Source organism: Tamandua tetradactyla, chromosome 1 (genome assembly GCF_023851605.1).
Source record: "Tamandua tetradactyla isolate mTamTet1 chromosome 1, mTamTet1.pri, whole genome shotgun sequence".
Lineage (NCBI taxonomy): Eukaryota > Metazoa > Chordata > Mammalia > Pilosa > Myrmecophagidae > Tamandua > Tamandua tetradactyla.
Window position 1 is genome coordinate 124557915 of NC_135327.1, and position 18983 is coordinate 124576897.

Consider the following 18983-nt stretch of genomic DNA (forward strand, 5'->3'; position numbering starts at 1 on the left):
TTTCCTGGATGCCTTAGACTGAACATTTCTATAGCCTTGCTTTAGTTGGGTCATGTTCATGGCCTTAGAACTGTGGACTTGCAACTTAATAAATTCCCCTCTTAAAAGCCATTCTGTTTCTGGTATATCACATTTTGGAAACTAGCAAACTAGAACAAACCCAAAAGCCCATCATTTAATATATGGATAAACAAAATGTGTTGTATGCATTTAACAGAATAATATTCAGTCATAAAAATGAAGTACTGATACATACTACAATATAGATGAATCTTGAAAATATACTGTGAAAGAAGCCAGACACACAAAGATACATAGTATATGATTCCATTTATATGAAATGTCCTCAATAGGCAAATCCATAGAAACAGAAAATAGATTAGTGGTCCCCAGGGGCCAGTGGTGGAGAGGGAATCATGAGTGACTGTTACTGGGTAAAGGTTATTTTTTGTGGTGAATTTTATCTAAAAAAATTCTTCACTCGTTTGTGTCAACTGTGATGTGGGTTGGAACATGAGTACCTGTTTTTGCTTGGGCATGATGGAACACGTGTGTGCTGGTTTGAAAGGATTTATGTACCCTAGAAAAGCCATGTTTTAACCCTAGTCAATCTTGTAGGAGCAACAGTTTCTTCTAATCCCTATTCAGCACTATAGGTTGTGAACTTGATTAGGTTACCTCCACAGAGATGCTACTCACTCAATTGTGGGTACTAAACTTGATTAGCTGGTGTGCTGGTTTGAAAGGATGTATAAACACTAGAAAAGCCATGCTTTAATCAAAATCCCATTTCATAAAGGTAGAATTGTCCCTATTCATTACTGTATGTTTGAAACTGTAATCATCCCTGGAGATGTAATTTAATCAAGAGTGGTTATTAAGCTGGATTAGGTGACATGTCTCCACCTATTTGGGTGGGTCTTGATAAGTTTCTGGAGACTTATAAAAGGGGAGACATTTTGGAGAATGGAAGAGATTCAAAGAGAGCCAGAGAAGAACCACATAGCCATAAGAAGCAGAGAGCCCACTAGCCAGTGACCTTTGGAGATGAAGAAGGAAAACGCCTCCCGGGGAGCTTCATGAAACAGGAAGCCAGGAGAAGAAGCTAGCAGATGATGCTGTGTTCACCATGTGCCCTTCCAGATCAGAGAGGAACCCTGACTGTGTTCATCATGTGGCTTTCCAGATGAGAAAGAAACTCTGACTGTATTCACCATGTGCCCTTCCACTTGAGAGAGAAACCCTGAACTTCATCAGCCTTCTTGAACCAAGGTATCTCTCCCTGGATGCCTTAGATTGGACATTTCTATGGACTTGTTTTAATTGGGACATTTTCTCAGCCTTAGAACTGTAAACTAGCAACTTATTTAATTCCCTTTTTTAAAAGGCATATGTTTCTGGTATATTGCATTCCAGCAGCTAGCAAACTAGAACAGATGGAATCATGTCTCCACTCATTCTACCTGAGTCTTGATTAGTTTACTGGAATCCTATAAAAAAATGAGACATTTTGGAGAGAGTGCCTTTTGAGAACAGGGAGAGTGCTGCAGAACCATGACAGAATGATGAGAGAACCACAGAGGCTGTCAGCAGTGACTTTGGAAATGAAAAAGGAAAACACCTCCCAAGGACCTTCATAGAGGAAGAAACCTGAAGAAGAAACTAGCAGATATCACCATGTTCACCACATGCCTTCCCAGATGGGAGAAAATGCTGAACTCATTGGCCTTTCTTGAGTGAGGGTAACCTCTTGATGGTGTCTTGGTTTGGACATTTTTATAGACTTGCTTTAATTGGGGCATGTTCTTGGCCTGAATTGTAAACTTGCAACTTATTAAATTCCTCTTTTGAAAAGCCATTCTATTTCTGGTATATTGCATTTTGGCAGCTAGTGAACTATAACAATGCATACCAAGTAAAGCAAAAGATTATTGGGAGAAACAGTAATTTTGTTAGCCTTAACCACGGTAATTGTTCAGTATTGCATTGTATCTATAAATCAATATGGGTAGAACTGACATCTTAACCATATTTAGTCTTCCAATCCATGAACATGGTATGTCCTTCCATTTATTTAGGTCTTCTACTATTTCGTTTAGCAATTTCTTGTAGTTTTCTGTGTATAGGTCTTTTGTATCCTTACTTAAATTTATTCCTAAATACTTGATTATTTGGGTTGCTATTGTAAATGGATTTTTTTTCTTGATTTCCTCCTTAGATTGGTCATCACTAATGTATAGAAATAGAATTGATTTTGGATGTTGATTTTGTACCTTGCCAGTTTGCTGTACTCATTTATTTGCTCTACTAGCTTTGCTGTAGATTTTTCAGGATATTCAACATATAGTATCATGTCATCTGGTAACAGTAAGAGTTTCACTTCTTCCTTTCCAATTTGGATGCCTCTTATTCTTCAAGCTAGAACTTCCAGGACAATGTTGAATAACAGTGATGACAGTGGGCATCCTTGTCTTGTTCCTGATCTCAGAGGGAAAGCTTTCAGTCTTTCCCCATTGCAGATGATATTAGCTGTGGGTTTTTCATACATCCCCCTTATCATGTTGAGGAAGTTCCCTTCTCCTTCTATTCTTTGAACTGTTTTCATCAAGAAAGGATGTTGAATTTTGTCAGTTGCCTTTTCTGCATTAATCAAGATGATCATGTGCTTTTTCTGCTTTGATTTGTTGATATAGAGTACTACATTAATTGAATTTCTAATCCACATAGGAATGCAACCATCCTTGCATACCTGGAATAAATCCCACTTAAACATAGTGTATAAGTCTTTTAATGTGCTGCTGCTGGGTTTGACTTGCAAGTATTTTTTTTTTTTGAGGATTTTTGCATCTATATTCATTAAAGAGATTGGTCACAATTTTCTTTTCTTGTAGTCTCTATATCTGGCTTTCGTATTAGGGTGATACTGGCTTCTTAGAATGAGTTAGGTAGCTTTCCTTCCTCTTCAATTTTCTTGAAGAGTTTGAGCAGGATTGGTACTAATTTCTTGAATGTTTGGTAGAATTCACATGTAAAGCCATTTAGTCCTGCAGTCTTCTTTTCTGGGATTTTGTTGATGACTGATTCAATCTGTTTACTTGTAATATGTTTGTTGAGGTCATCTATTTCTTATTGAGTCAATGTTGATTTTTCATGCCTTTCTAGAAAGTTGTCTATTTCATCTATGTTGTCTAGTTTATTAGCATATAGTTGCTCTAGCATCCTCTCATTACATCCTTCATTTCTGTGTCGTCTTCCATTTCTGATTTTATTTGTTTGATTCTCTCTCTCTCTCTCTCCCCCACCCTCTCTCTGCCTCTGTCTCTCTCTCTCAACCTAGCTAAGGGTCCATTGATTTTATTGATTTTCTTAAAAAACTGGCTTCTGTTTTGTTGATTTTCTCGATTGTTTTCATGTGCTCAGTTTCATTTATTTCTGCTCTAATTTTGTTATTTCTTTCACTTTTTTTTGCTTTAGGGTAAGTTTGCTGTTCTTTCTCCAGTTCTACCAAGTGAACAGCTAGTTCCTCAATTTTTTACTTTCTTCTTTTTTAATATAGGCACTTAAGGCAATAAATTTTTGTCTCAGCACTGCCCTTGCTGCATCCCACAAATTTTGATATGTTGCGTTTTCATTTTCATTTGTCTTGATATATTTCCTGATTTCTTTTATAATTTCTTCTTCGATGCACTGATTGTTTAAGAGTGTGTTGGTTATATATTCATGAATTTTCTGGTGCTTTGTCTGTTATTGATTTCCAGCTTCACCCACTATGATCTGAAAAAGTGTTTTGTATGATTTCAATCTTTTAAAATTTATTGAGACTTTCTTTGTGATTCATTATATGTCTATCCTTGAGAATGATCCATGAACACTTGAGAAAAATGTGTATCCTGCTGTTGTGGGGTGTAATGTTTTGTGAATGTCTATTAAATCTAGTTCATTTATTATATTATTCAAATTCTCTGTTTCTTTATTGATCCTCTGTCTAGATATTTTATCCACTGATGAGTGCAAGGAATTGAAGTCTCTAACTATTATGGTAGAGGTGTCTATTTCTTCCTTCATTGTTGTCAGTTGTTTTTTCATGTACTTTGGAGCACTCTGGCTCAGTGTATAAATATTTATGATTTTTATTCTTCTTGTTGAATGTTCCTTTTATTAATATGTAGTGTCCTTCTTTATCTTTTTAAAATTGTTTTACATTTGAACTCTAATTTGTCGAATATTAGTATAGTGACTCCTTCTCATTCTGATTGTTATTTGCATGAAATATCCCAACTTTCACTTTTAACCTACTTTTGTCCTTGGATCTAAAATGAGTCTTCTGTAGATAGTATGTAGATGGGTCTTGATTTTAAATCCATTCTGCCAGTCTATGTCTTTTATTGGGGAATTTAATCCATTATCATTTAATGATTTTACTGTAAAGGTAGTACTTTCTTTTACCATTTTGTCTTTTGGATTTCATATGTCATATCCAACTTTTTTTTCTCTTTTTTTACCTTCACCAATAGTCTTCATTTCTACACTCTTCTCCAGGTCTCTCTCTCCTTCTTTTTCCTATCTGCCTGTATCCCTTTACCATTTCTTGCAAAGCCAGTCTCTTAGCCACAAATTTTCTCCATGACTGTCTGAAAATATCTTACTCTCTCCCTCATTTTTAGGACATTTTTACTGGGTATAGGATTCTTGGTTGGCAGTTTTTGTCTTTTAGAATCTCAAATATATCATACCATTGCCTCCTCACCTCCATAGCTTTTGCTGAGAAATCCACATATAGTCTAATTGGGCTTCCTTTGTATGTGATGGATTGTTTTTCACTTGCTGTTTTCAAAACTCTCTCTTTGTCTTTGACATTTGATTAGTAAGTGTCTTAGAGTATACCCATTTGGATCTATTCTATTTGGTGTATGCCTCACTTCTTGGATCTTTAATTTTATGTTTTTCACAAGAGATGGGAGATTTTCAGTGATTCCTTCCTCCATTAGTCTTTCTCCTCCTTTTCCCTTCTCTTCTCCTTCTGAGACACCCATAGCACATATCTTCATGTGCTTCATGTTGTCATTCAGTTCCCTAAGACCCTGCTCATATTTTTCCATTCTTTTCCCTATATTTCCTTTTGTGTGTCAGAGTTCACGTTCAATTTTTCTAGTTCACTAATCTTTTCTTCTGCCTCTTCAAATCTATTGCTGTAGGTTTCCACTGTTTTTGTTATCTCTTCTACTCTGCCTTTCATTCCTGTAAGTTCTGTGATTTATTTTTTCAAACTTTTGAGTTATTTTTGTTCACACAAAATCTTCTTTCTATCCTTCCTCAACTCGTTGATTTGATTTTTGATGAGATTTTCCATGTCTGTTTGAACATCCTGAATTAGTTGCTTCAATTCCTGTATCTCATTTGAAGTGTTGGTTTGTTCTTTTGACTGAGCTGTATCTTCAATTTTCCTAGTATGACTCATTATTTTTTCCTTGCCTATGGCATTTGATTTCCATAATTAGTTTATTTTGGAAGTTGTTTTCACTCTTTTACCTAGGGTTTTCTTGTTCGATGGCTTTGTTCTCTATCTGTTCTGTGACATTCAGTTCAACTTATTCCAGACCTCTAGCATAGGTTCTGTTTAACTGATCAAAATTTTTCAGTTCTTGTTTTTTTCTTTCTTGCTCTGCCTATATAGAGCTTTTTTTTTTTTGCATGTGTGAGGAGTGTTTCCTCAGATATTATAGACCCCAGCCGTATTTTCTCAGACTAGACAGGTCCATGTCTCAGGAGGAAAGAGTAGCCAGCATCAGTTTTCCCTGAGGGTGAGACCCAGCAGGTTGTCAGACTTTTCTATGTAGCCTCTAGACTCTGTGCTTTTCCTATTCTGCCCAGCATGTGGTGCTTATTTTTCCACAGCTTTCCACCAGCTTAAATTGATGTGGTGCCTTTAATTTCAGCAGACTCTTCCTGCCAGAGGCATGGTTGAGACAGAGGTGAGGTAGTATGATGGCTTTAATTGCTTCAGTTTTCAAGACCCTGGGGCCTGAATTTCTTGAAGGAGGGATTCCATTTAAGCTGAGCTCCTCCTTTTTCTTAAAGGAAGATACACCCTTTAGGGAATTAACTCCTTTCACCTGACTAATTACTTTGTCTCTCAGACAAGCTTTAGTTCCACCCTTGCCTGGGGCATTGCTGGAGCCTAAGAGTGCTTCCAGATCTATCTAATGAGCATTTATGGAGTAAAAAAACAGAAGGAAAAAAAAAAAAAAGGCTTTTCAGAGCCAGATCCCTGTTCCTTGGATTTGTCAAACAAGAGCTTAAGTTGGTATGCATAGAAGACTCTATGCTCTAAGTGCCCCTTTTTCTTGGGGTCCTGTTCTTTTCCAGGATTTTGTGCTAACTCAAAAAGCCTGTTTTTTTTTTTTTTTTCTGTCAGCCCAACCCCTCCCTGCCAGGGCAAAAACTCCTAGATTCTTTAGTGCTTATTCCAAGTTTATCTGTACTGGAGCTTGGTTGAGCTAAGGCCTGGCTGTAGTAAAGTTTATTTTCTTTCCCCCTGGGGAACCAACCTGCCATGCCTATGGGGGAGGGGTGCCAGCCTCCATGGCTTGCAAGACTTACAGTTCTTTGTGGGATCTCAGCTGTTCCACCTGGTCCAGGATGGTCTGTGCTGTGTGTTCAGTCACTGATGTTTGCCCAGCAGTTTTGTACTGTTCCTGGCTATTTACTAGCTACTCTGGAGGACAAACTAAATTCCATACCTCACTATGCTGCCATCTTGTCCTGTCTCTCTCCTTTAGCTCTTTGTATATGGATTCCTTTAGCTCATTGAAGATATTTAAAGTTTTTTGACTAATATTTCCAACATACGAATTTACTCAGGGATGGTTTCTGGCAAGTTCTTTTTTTCCCTATGAATGGGCCATAGTTTTCTGTTTCATTGTGTGTTTTGTAACTTTTTGGTGAAAAATAAACATTCTGATATTGTTTGCTATAACTCTAGAAATCTAGTTCTCCCACTTCTCTGGGGTTGTTAGGCTTTGTTGTTGTTCAGGGCTTGAGCTGTCAATTTCTGACTTTTCTAAACATTTTTTTTTCTTTCTTTTTTTTTTTTACATGGGCAGACACCGGGAAACGAACCCGGGTCCTCAGGCATGGCAGGCAAGCATTCTTACCTGCTGAGCCACCGTGGCCCGCCCTCTAAACCATTTTTGTTCCCAAATGGGAAATGGAAAGAGAAAAGGAGGGAAAAATAGGTACTACCTCTTTAAGACTCCTTTGCCACTTTTGCCTGAGGTGGACTGAAACAACAGCCAACCTCAGAGTTTGCTCCCAGCATTATGAAGTAGCTGATCAAACTCTGTGATTAACAATCAGACCACACTCCCCAGATTTTGCAGGACAAGGTCCTTATAGGTCATTCTGCCACTAGCATGTTGCAGCAGCTGCCTGGGCTCCCCAGTGTTGTTTGCCACAGTATTGGGGGACAGGGAATGATAGTCACTGCACAGAAACTAAAATTCACAATTTACCAGCCTCTTCCTCCAGCACCTCCCTGGATGCTACACAGTGTATAACTAGACTCTACAGTTTCAAAATAGTTGATTCAGACACTTTTACCAGTTCAAGAGTTTTTCATAGAGAGACTGATTCCTAGGATTCTCTACTTTACCATCTTCCCACAATCCTCTCTAAAAGCACTTATTTTAGATTAGGCAAATATTTGAATTTTAAAGGCACTTTTCTAAGAATAGTTATAGGCATTATAATAGGAACTGCATCTTCAGGTTGTCATAGTCATGAAATTAGTTTCAGGGTTGCTTTGTTTTGCCGTGATACTCCTCTGGACACTAGCAAAATCATATATAGTACACTGTTCAGACTGAAGAAGAGATTAGCTCCTTCCCTGTAAGTAAAGTCATCTACTTTATAATAGAAACAGATGTCATTAAAATTTGCCCTCATATTCTTCTCCTTTAGCAAACCAAAGGAACTATCTCCTCAAAAAAGTAGGGTTTTGCTAGGTATATTTATAGAATTCTCAATTTATGAATGGGTCATGTTCAGAATAGTATTTCCAATTCAAATAATATTGTAGATGGTGCTAATTTTCTAGGCATAACTCACAGACTGAAATTTGTAAAAAAAAAAAAAGAAAAAAGCAGGAAAAATAGTACAAAACAAACTGTTGTAAAACAAATATCAAAACAAAAAATAAAAAAAGCATTAAAAATGCCATTTATTTTGAATGTTGGTTTCTGAAGAAAAGGTTTCATTAAAGGAGAATAAAGAGGGAGACAGTCTTTTATGGGAAATCTGAAGCACATTTATTAGAACTTTCATGGGCTCCAGAGGTTGTTTTTTATTTTTAAGTCAAAATTCCATTTTCAAAATGTGGCTTTTCTTTTCTTTGGTTTAAATACATCACCAACACCACTTTTATGCTTAGCCATGATTGTAGTTGGGGGGGAGGGGGGCAGTGTATAAAAATAGATTAAAGGGGAAGAGATTTTGGAATTAATTAGGTACAAATAAAAAGAGGGAAAAAAAGGATAGGAGGTTAAAGATGGGGCTTCTTTGAGAAAGTATCACTTACAGAGGTGTATAGCATGAAATAAAGAGAAAAACTTCAACCTAGGCAAGGTGGAAGAAATGTTAGGCCAGATAGTTTACTGTTCATGTCTGTCACCAAGTGACACTGTTTATTCATGAGACCTGTTATAATGGTTTGAGCAGGGATACAGAAGAAAGTGGGATAGGAGTAAATGCCTGCTGTTTTGTCTGCCCAGCAACTGTTTCCCCTTCTTTTCCTCTGTGTTCCTTTGGGGCAGGTACTTAATCATGAGCAACAACACTTGCCTGTAATTACTAGAACTAGGAGTTCAGGCTACAGTGGGATTAAAGCTTGATGTAATAGCTGAGCTTCTTTAAGACTCCTTAAATTCTTCCTAACTTGGAAATAATTCTTCTCAGGGTCTAGAGTAGGGATTTAACAAGTGGATGAAAATCTAGCAACTACAGTTTCAAAGGTAAAGTAGTTTTCAGTGTGGTTATACTTTAGAATCTGTTGTGGAGGTTGTTTTTTTTTTTAACATACCAATATGCGGCATCATCTCAAACCAATTAAATCTGAATCCCTGGAGTTAGAGAGATGGGCGTCAGTATGTTTAAAATATCTCCCTAGGTGATTCTAATATGTAGGGTTGAAAACCATGGAATACGACGGGTTCAGAGATGAAAAGTTAAGCATCTGGCTTATAGGTAAAGAGGGACGTTTCAAAGGCAGCTCTGGATTAGGAGGCACTTGAATTGGCTTGGCTAGTGTAGAAGTAAAACTTGGGGGACTCAGGGAGAAGCAAGAGGACACTAACTTTCTAGCAGATTCAGATACTAGAATCAAGGGCGACAGTGAGAAAGGGTGGAGGGCAGTAAGGCAAGGCTTTCCTTTCTTTGTTATTTTGCTTTGAAGCAACTCTACTTTCTCTCCTCAGTGGTTATTTGACAAGAAGCATGTCTTCCCCCACCCCAGTGCCTAGCCAAGAGTAGCAGTCATTTAAAATTGATTGGAGTCTACTTTTTTGCCCTAATTTGAAAATTTAGGGTAAAAGAAAGAATATCCTCATGATTATAAATCTCCTTGTTAGGTACATGGATAGAAACTCCTATTCAATAGAATCATGGCATTTAGAGCTGGGAGAGGCCTTTGATATCACATGGTTCAACCTTTTACTTTTGGACTCTATCTCCACTTTCATTTTGTCAAATCCAGGTGCTAATTGTACTCCCATCCTCTTGCTCTGTTAATTGCACAGCGTTCTTTTTGGACGCAAAATCCAAAACCACTTTGACTTCTGCTAAATAACCACATCACTTGAAAACAATAGTGAGCAAAATATACTTCTCTGCAGGTTTTGTCAAGGGCATTACATACCACACCAAAAAGAGAAACAGACGACTTTGCTTGTACTTCATAGAATCTCTGGCATCTGGTACAGTACTTCACATATTGTGAATGCATTAATATTAATTGACTGGTTCAATTAATGAATTCAGATAAGGAAACTGGGTTGCATAGTCAGAAAATTAGGTTTATTCATTCACTAACTTACTATAAGTTAAAAAAATCTTTATATATGTATGAGAATGACATAAAATGTTAATTAGAATTATAAGAAGCTAGAGTATTTCTGATGCTCTTATAAATACAAGTTAATTTAACACAACCAACATTTTGATGTATTAGGTCCTATAGAGGTTAACAGTTCAGTTATTAAAATAAACAGGCTCTGGATTCAGATAGCTTGGGTTTGATTTTTGGCTTCTATTTTCTAGTGGTGTCCTGTGGAGCAATTTATTTAACCTCTTTGGCCTCCTAACCCCTGCCTTGCAAGTATAGGAGTACCTTACACATAATACTCAATAAATGTTAAGCATTACAAAACCCAATTTTCATTATCTGCTATTTTGAACGTCCTACTGCTCTCCAAGAAGGCTGGAATTTGTTACCCAGATGGGACTTTATTTTACTGGGCATCATCTTGGGTTTAAGTGTGCCAGAGTGTGGGTGGGCTGGGATATTGCTAAATTGGGGTCAAATAGTGGAGCGAGGAGTGTGATGTCCTAAGGGCCATTCAGAAAGAATATGTGAGATACTTAATCTACTGGGGAATATGAAAATTGCTTTTCTTTTTGGTGTGGTATGTAACACCCCACAAAACCTGCAGAGAAGTATATTTTGCTCACTAATGTCTTCAGGTGATGTGGTATTTAACAGCAGTCACAGTGATTCTGGATTTTGAGTCCAACAGGAACACAGTTAAAAGAGCAAGAGAATGGGAGTATAATCAGCACCTGAATTTGCTACAAGACTCTCAAAAATTGAACAAGACTCTGCTCTGAAGGAACTGCAATAACAGTAGAGGAGACTGATATGTATGCATCAAATTAATTTCAATACAAGACAAAAATAAATTCAGTGTTATAATGACTGAAAAAGGACTACGTAAGTACAGAAGTGGGAAGATTATTATGAATGGGAATTTGGGAAGGCTTGAGGGAGAGATGATATTTCCCTGCCATGGTTAAGTGATTGACAGGTGAAGATAGACAGCAGAGGAGTAAAGGACCAGAGGCAAGGAAGTGCAATGGTGTACCTGGGAAACTATGAGACTCAACTGTGTTAGAGAGCAATGCCAACAAAAGACCTCTTGGTATGCAAGCCACCACTGCCTGGGAATTGTTATTTGCAGCTGAATACAATCCTGATAGAGAGAGAGCTCAGTAAATATGTGTTGAATGAATAAATAAAGAGAAGAATGGGAAAAGATTGGAATGGGAGATCAAAGATCTCAACTCCAATTCTGGCTCTATTATTGTAGTAGTGGACAGCAGGTATTGTCTGATCCTACATCTCTTCCTTTTTTCTAGTAATAGCAACCCTCCTTTTCCTTTGAGAAACTCCCTTTCCCCAATAACAATGATTTTGGAGACTGACTGGGACTACCAATCACAAACATACATATCCTGCTGTTTCTTCACCCTATTTCCCAACCCTTACAAAAAATAGGGTGGTCATATTACCCAAGGAAGGTCAATCAGAATCCTTTTCAAAGGTTAGAAACTAGAATTTCTCTCTTTTTCCTTGAGTTTCCAGTTAAATGGATGTGACCTTAGAGATGTTAGGTTAGTAACCTTGTCCACTCGAAACAGTTGAGAGAATGAGGCCTACCTTCAGAAACAAACTGAGTTGAGATGCAGAGAGGACCGCTGATCTAATTTAATCCCTGGATTCAGTCATGCCTGAGGTAGTTCTCTGCCCCATACATAGTTCCCAGTTTTAAGAGAGAGAGAAAAAGATGTCCTTTTTTTGTTTTGAATTTGTTTGAGTTATATTTCTATCCTTGCAACAGAAAGAACCGTGTGTAGTAAAGTCATTAACTATCAACATTATTCCTTTATGTAAGTCATTTTTACCACTTTAGGCCTCAGTTTCCTTACCTATAAATAAGGGTGTGTGTGTGTGGATAACATCAATATTTTTTCACATTCTGATTCCATGTTCAATACTTCTATAAAAACTGTTAAGTTTGAGCCAAAACATATTCCCTAGAATCAATGACATTTACTTTTAACGGATAAATCATCCACAAATGAAAAGTCTCATGCCAGGCTGAAACCAACTTTTCTTTTTCCAAATCAAACTTGAAGGTAGATCATCACAATAGAAACATAAGAGGCATCTTTCATTGGCAGCAATTCAAAAATGAAAAGACTATCTTGCAATTTAAAATATGATAAAAGTGACATTTCAAAGCAGTGTGCAAAGAAAGTATTACCCAATAAATGATACTGGGACAACTGACTAGTCATTTGGAGAAAAATAAAAACTGAATCTCTGCCTAATTTCTTACTCTAAAATAAAATCCATATAATTTAAAGATTTCAAGGAAAAACAAGAAAGATAATGAAAGTACTGGACGAAAATATGGGTAATTTATTTTTTAATATACTTGAAGTAGAAAAAGCCTAACTGTGAAAAGAAAGCAACAAAACAAAACCCAAATATACATAGATACAAACTCAACTACATATAGGCCAGGAGTTAAGACAAGGTTCTAGAGGCCACAGTCTGGTTTCAAATCCTGGTTCCATACTAATGTTAGTTTTACTATTTTGACAACGTCATTTAATCCATCTGTTTTGGTTTGTTAATACTGCCAGAATGCAATATACGAGAAATGGGCAGGCTTTTATAAAGGGAATTTATTAAGTTTCAAGTTTACAGTTCTAAGGCGGTGAAATTGTCCAAACAGGCATCCAGAGAAAGATATTGTGCTGGTTTGAACATGTTGTATTCCTCAGAAAAGCCATGTTCTTTAATCTTGATTCAATATTGTTGGGTGGAATCTTTTTTATTAAGTTGTCTCAATGGAGATGCGACTCACCTAATTGTGGGTAGGACTTTGATTAGGTGGTTTCCATAGAGATGTGTCTCCACTCATTCAAAGTGGGTCCATTAATGGAGTCTTTTAAGAGGGAACCATTTTGGGAAAAGCTTCAGAGCTGACACAGACAGAGAACTTTAGAGATGCAGAAAGAAATGTCCTTGAGGAAGCCATTTGAAACCAGAGGCCAAAAGACCAGCAGACATTGCCATGTGCCTTTGCAGCTGATAGAGAAACTCCAAACATCATTGGCCCTTTCTTGAGACAAGGTATCTTTCCATGAATATCTTAGTTTGGACATTTTTATGGCCTTAGAACTGTAAACTTGCGACATAAATTCTTCTTTAAAAGCCGTTCCATTTCTGATATATTGCATTCCAGCAGGTTTAGCAAACTAATACAGATACCTTGATTCAAGAAAGGCTGATGGGTCCAGAACACCTCTAGCAGCTGAGAAGGCACACGGTTGGCATCTACTACGGCCTTAGACTTCTGGTTTCAAGCTGCTTCCCTGGGGGCATTTTCTTTCTGTATCTCCAAATGTCTGGGTCTTGTGTTGGCTCTGTTGGCTCTGAACTCTTTGCAAATTATTTCCGCTTTAAGCCCTCCAGTAAACTAATCAAGGCATACCTTAAACTGGCAGAGTCACAGCTCCATCTAATCAAAAGGTCACACCACAATTGAGTGGAATATATCTCCATGGAAACAATCCAGTCAAAAGATTTCCACCCTAAATGATATTGAATCAGAATCAAAGGACATGGCTTTTCTGAGATATACAAATAAATTGCAATTAGCAGTTATTTCTTAACAAGGAAATTATGCAGGAATTTTTTGGCCCTCTTTTTATTCGTATTTTCTACAGTAGAATTGTATGACATATAATGAAAAAGAGTAATTAAAATGTTATTTCTGAGTGTCAGCATAGTACAGCAATTAAGATCACAGATGCAGAAGCTGGACTTTTTGGATTCCAATAGTAACTCCATTACTTACTAGCTATATGAGCATGGGCAAGTCCTTTAATCTCTCTGTAAAATGGAGAAAATAATATTATCCATTTCACAGAATTAAATAAGTTAATATATAGGAAGTAATTAAAAGAGCCTAGTAGATAGTAAGCATTATGAATGTTTTCAAATATTAATACTTTTATTCTATTACCCTTCTCTCAAAATTTATATTCTTTGGATGTCTTTAACACAGCAGTCAACAAAGTAAGTTATACTTACATGTGTGTAGCTTAATGTATGGGTAGGAGAACTACCGCTAGTGGCCATGCAGCCCTCGAAACTAAGAACTCATTTTTAAAGGGTTGTAAAAGAAGGAAAGAAAAAAAAAAAAACCAGAAGAATGTGCAATAAAGACAGTGTGTGGCCTATGAACCCTAAAATATTTACTATATGGCCCTTTATAGAAGAAACTTCCTGACCCTTAGCTTATTGTTGCTCCTTTCAAATATATTTATAATTTTAAATCACCATGCTGTAAATATTATGGAATAAGTTTCTAAAGATAGAATATCAACAAATACTGTATAAGAAGGAAGACAGCTGTGGACAAGGAAGATTTTATTTCATCTTATAAATATTTGATACTCTACTCTCTAATGGCATTGTAATTTTTTCTACCAATGAATTAAAGAATCACTTTATAGTAACTGATTGAAGGCATGGTACTGTAGTAGCAAAAAAACCCAAAACGTTCTTAAAATCACACAGCTGAACAGAATTTCAAATGATTATTGTGTTTCTTCTGGCCAACCTCTCCTGTTGATGTTGGTAACCCAACTACTACAGGAATCCAGGATCAGATTAGGTCTGGAATCAGCAAGTTTGCCAGGCTAAGTATTCAGTTTCCTTGCACGACCACTGTGGTAATGAATGTGGGAATTAAGAAAGCTGAGTCACAAAGTCTCTTTCTGGATCCTAGTTAGGCACATTTCAAAGAAAGTTGCCAGCTAGTAAAATATTTGAAAATACTAAGGTTGTTGAAGAGCGACTGTTTTGAAAAGGGTAGAAATTAAACTAGCATTTTATGTCTGTTTGCTTTTTAAAAATAAGTTGTCCAGTTTTAAAGTGTTACCAACCTGGAATCTATCTACCAGTGTTCCAACCCAGCACAGGCCTGTGACCGAAGAATACATCAGGCAGAAAGTTACCCATGGCCTTTAATTAGAGATTACAAACAAAAGATTCTTTCCAATGGTGGCCTGCGGGAAATGGAAGTCAGCACTCCTGCAAATGGAAGTCAGGGCTCTGCATTGATCAGAGGGGGAGGCAGGGTTTTTTAGTGGGCATATTTTGTGGCTTGGCAGATCCCTGAAGAAAAGTTAAAATGAAAGGTTCCAGCCCTCAAGTAAAAATCAGAAATCTGTAAGAACAGAGGAGTAGAAGAACTAGATTCCCAGAGTGACCACAATATAACACTCAGAATGTCCAGTTCTCAAGTAAAAAATCACAAAACATACAAGGAGACCAGAAGGTATGGCCCAGTCAAAAAAAGAGAGAATTAAAAATTTTTTTTTAAACATAACAACATACAAACATGAACATTCTTATCATATGATCATTCCATTCTTGGTATATAATCAATAACTCACAATATCATCACACAGTTGTATATTCATCACCATGATTATTTCTTCGAACATTTGCATCAATTCAGAAAAAGAAATAAAAAGAAAAAAGAAAAAAATTCATACATACCAAACCCCTTACCCTTTCCTCTCATTGACTTCTAGTATGTCCATCTATCGAATATATTTTAACCTTTGTTTCCCCTATTTTTTCTCTATACCCCTTACTCCTCCCTCTCATTGATCACTAGCATTTCAATCTTCTAAATTTATTTTAACATTTGTTCCCTTTATTATTTATTTATTTTAATCCATATGTTTTACTCATCTGTCCATAACATAGATAAAAGGAGCATCAAACACAAGGTTTTCACAATCACACAGTAACACTGTGAAAGTTGTATCATTATACAATCACCTTCAAGAAACATGGCTACTGGAACACAGCTCTACAGTTTCAAGCACTTCCCTCCAGCCTTTCCATTATACCTTAACTAAAAAGGTGATATCTATATAATGCATAAGAATTTGTTTGAAATCTTTCAGCCATTGACACTTTATTTTGTCACATTTCTCTCTTCCCCTTTTGGTCGAGAAGGTTTTCTCATTTCCTTGATGTTGAGTCCCAGCTCATTTTAGAATTTCTGTCACATGTTGCCAGGAAGGTTTACACCCCTGGGAGTCATGTCCCATGTAGAGAGGGGGAGGGCAATAAGTTTGCTTCTCATGGTGGCTGAGAGAGGCCACATCTGAGCAACAAAAGAGGTTCTCTGGGGGTGACTCTTAGGCCTAATTTCAAGTAGGCTTAGTTTATCCTTTGCAGGGATAAGTTTCATATGAACAAACCCCAAGATTGAGGGCTCGGCCTATTGCTTTGGTTGTTCCCACTGCTTGTGAGAATATTAGGAATTCTCCACAGGGGGAAGTTGAACTTTCCCACTTTCTCAGCATTCCCCCAAGGGGACTTTGCAAATACTTTTTTAATCACTGTTCAAATCACTTTGGGATTTATCAGGGCATCACTCTGGACAAACCTACAAAATCTCAAGCCCCACTCAAGGTTCCATGTTCTTATGGTATTCAATTAAACTGTCCACATAAGTTATATTAGGAAATGCACTAACATTATTGTTATTACTGTTAGGCAGTATTGTGCTATCCATTTCTGAATTTTCACTATCAGTCCTGTTGCACAATCTGTATTCCTTCAGCTCCAATTACCCAATATCTACCATATTTCTATCAAAAAAGAGAGAATTTGACAGAAATTATCTAAAAGTAATCCCAGTCACTAAAATTATTAATAAAAAATCTAAGATCAACTCTCTTAAATAGAATCAATGAACTACAGAAAAACATGGACAAAGAACAAAAGGAAATCAGGAACAAAATGATATATGAACAAAATTCTAAAGAATTTCGATAATGAGATGGCAATTATAAAGAAGAACCAAAGAGAAATTCTGGAACTGAAAGGTATAGAATTGTACTGAAATTGTGCTAAAATGAAAAATCCAAAAGAGGGATTCAATAGCAGATTTGAGTAGGCAAAAGAAAAGGATCAACGAACTTGGTGGTAAGACCATTGAAATTAGTCTGTCTGAGAAGCATAAAGAAAAAAGAATGAAGAAAAATGAACAGGCAAGAGTTGATGAGGACATGGAGGAATTGGAACCCTTTCATACAGTTCGTGGGAAAGTGGAATGGTGCAGCTGCTCTGGAACACAGTTTGGCAGTTCCTCAAAAAGTTAAACATAGAATTACCACACGACCCAGCAATCCCACTCCTAGGTGTATACCCCAAAGAACAGTAAGCAGCATAATTCGCAATAGCCAACAGGTGGAAATGATACCAGTGTCCATCAGCAGATGAATGGATAAAGAAAATGTGGTATTTACATACAATGGAATACTATTTGGGCATAAAAAGGAATGGAGATCTGATATAAGCTGCAATACGGATGAACTCTAAACACAGTATGCTGAGTGAAGTAAGCAAGGCACAGAAGGACAAATACCACATGATTGCACTTGTATGAAATATCTAGAAGTAGCAAATTCATAGAGATAGAAAGTAGATTAGAAGTTACCAGGGGGTAGGAGAACATTGAGTTATTGCTTGGTAGTTGTAGTATTTGGAAATTTTAAAATGAAATTAATAAAAAGAAAAAACAAAACACAACCTCCACCTAATATCATCATTTCAGGAAAGCAAGAGAATTGCAAAAAAGATATATGAGTACAAATCTGACTTAAAAAATTGAATTTAGCCTTCATAAAAAATCCACAAAGATGAACAGCTTCTGGGAAATGTTTTTCTCCACTATGCTGTTATTACTTCATCTCATTATTTTTCCTCTTTGTTCCTCCACCATTTACTTTTGCTTCTGGTCTTCCCTTCCCCACACCCACCCCGTTTTCAACGACACATTCCTCTTTCTTAATTATATCGATTTAACAGGGACTTATGTCAGCAATGTTCTTGGGGAGGGGAGGCTGAGGGGAGCATGAAGTTGAGCAGACACTCAAGCTAAGAGTGAGAAGTACCACTGGAAATAAGGTCCAGAAGGACACGGGCTTTTTCTTCTTTTACACTATATCCTCCAGTCTGAAAACAGTGCCTGGAATGTGCTGGTGCTCAAGATATGTTTATTGAGTAAATGAATAAAATACAAGCAAGGTAGATACAGGTTTTACTATAAAACATCACCAATGGCAATGGCATAGCAGTCATTGCTCTTACTCGAAATGACTATATTTTGAAAATCATTAAAGATAAACTTCATCACAGAAATTTGTGTTGAAAAAACCTCATTGATGACCTACTACCCTAACTCAACCCTTATTATATTTTTATTGCTTTTTTTTTTCAGAATTTAAAAATACGTACTTAAAATATTGATAATCAGAAAATTTTGCACGGGAAATTTGGAAGTTCTTTTTCAAAAGAACCTATCTCCTTTACCTAAAAGATTTTGCTGAAAACAAACAGGTGACGTTGCCTTCATGAGTTTTGATAATCTATTTCAGTACAACTAAGCCTGTGGTATAAATCTTGGAAGACTTACCCATCAAGGAAGTAGAAGACATTCTCTTACTAGCTTCTAGTCTAAGGGCTTCAGTGTTCTCATCTGTAATTGGGGCTCCAATATCCCAAGGTCTTTTCTGAACTCTGAAATGTAATGATTCTTTTTTTTTCTTTTTCTTTTTTTACAGCAGGGAAATACTTTAAGTGATACAGTATTTGACGGTATATATTTACCATTCATCATTCTTTAATACCTACAGTAGCATTAAGAAATTAAGTAAATCATGAAGGTCACATCACAAATATCTCATAACATCTGGATATGAATACAGGTTTTAGTGACTCTCAAACCTCTTTTCCTATACTTTTTCAAAAAGAATACCAGGTGTGTGTTAACTTGGGAATATTATTTATAACCACTTTGAAAGCAGCTGTGCTCATCACTCTTCCTCAG

General features: G+C 36.7%; 1 long non-coding RNA gene across 1 annotated transcript in view; it reads right to left on the reverse strand.

Annotated features, from left to right (window-relative positions):
• LOC143686436 (uncharacterized) overlaps window positions 1–18983 on the reverse strand; it is a 44244-nt gene that overhangs the window by 24076 nt on the left and 1185 nt on the right. Inside the window, exon 2 of the long non-coding RNA XR_013177138.1 lies at window positions 18570–18673. This is a non-coding gene — a long non-coding RNA (uncharacterized LOC143686436). The remainder of the gene's footprint in view (window positions 1–18569; window positions 18674–18983) is intronic.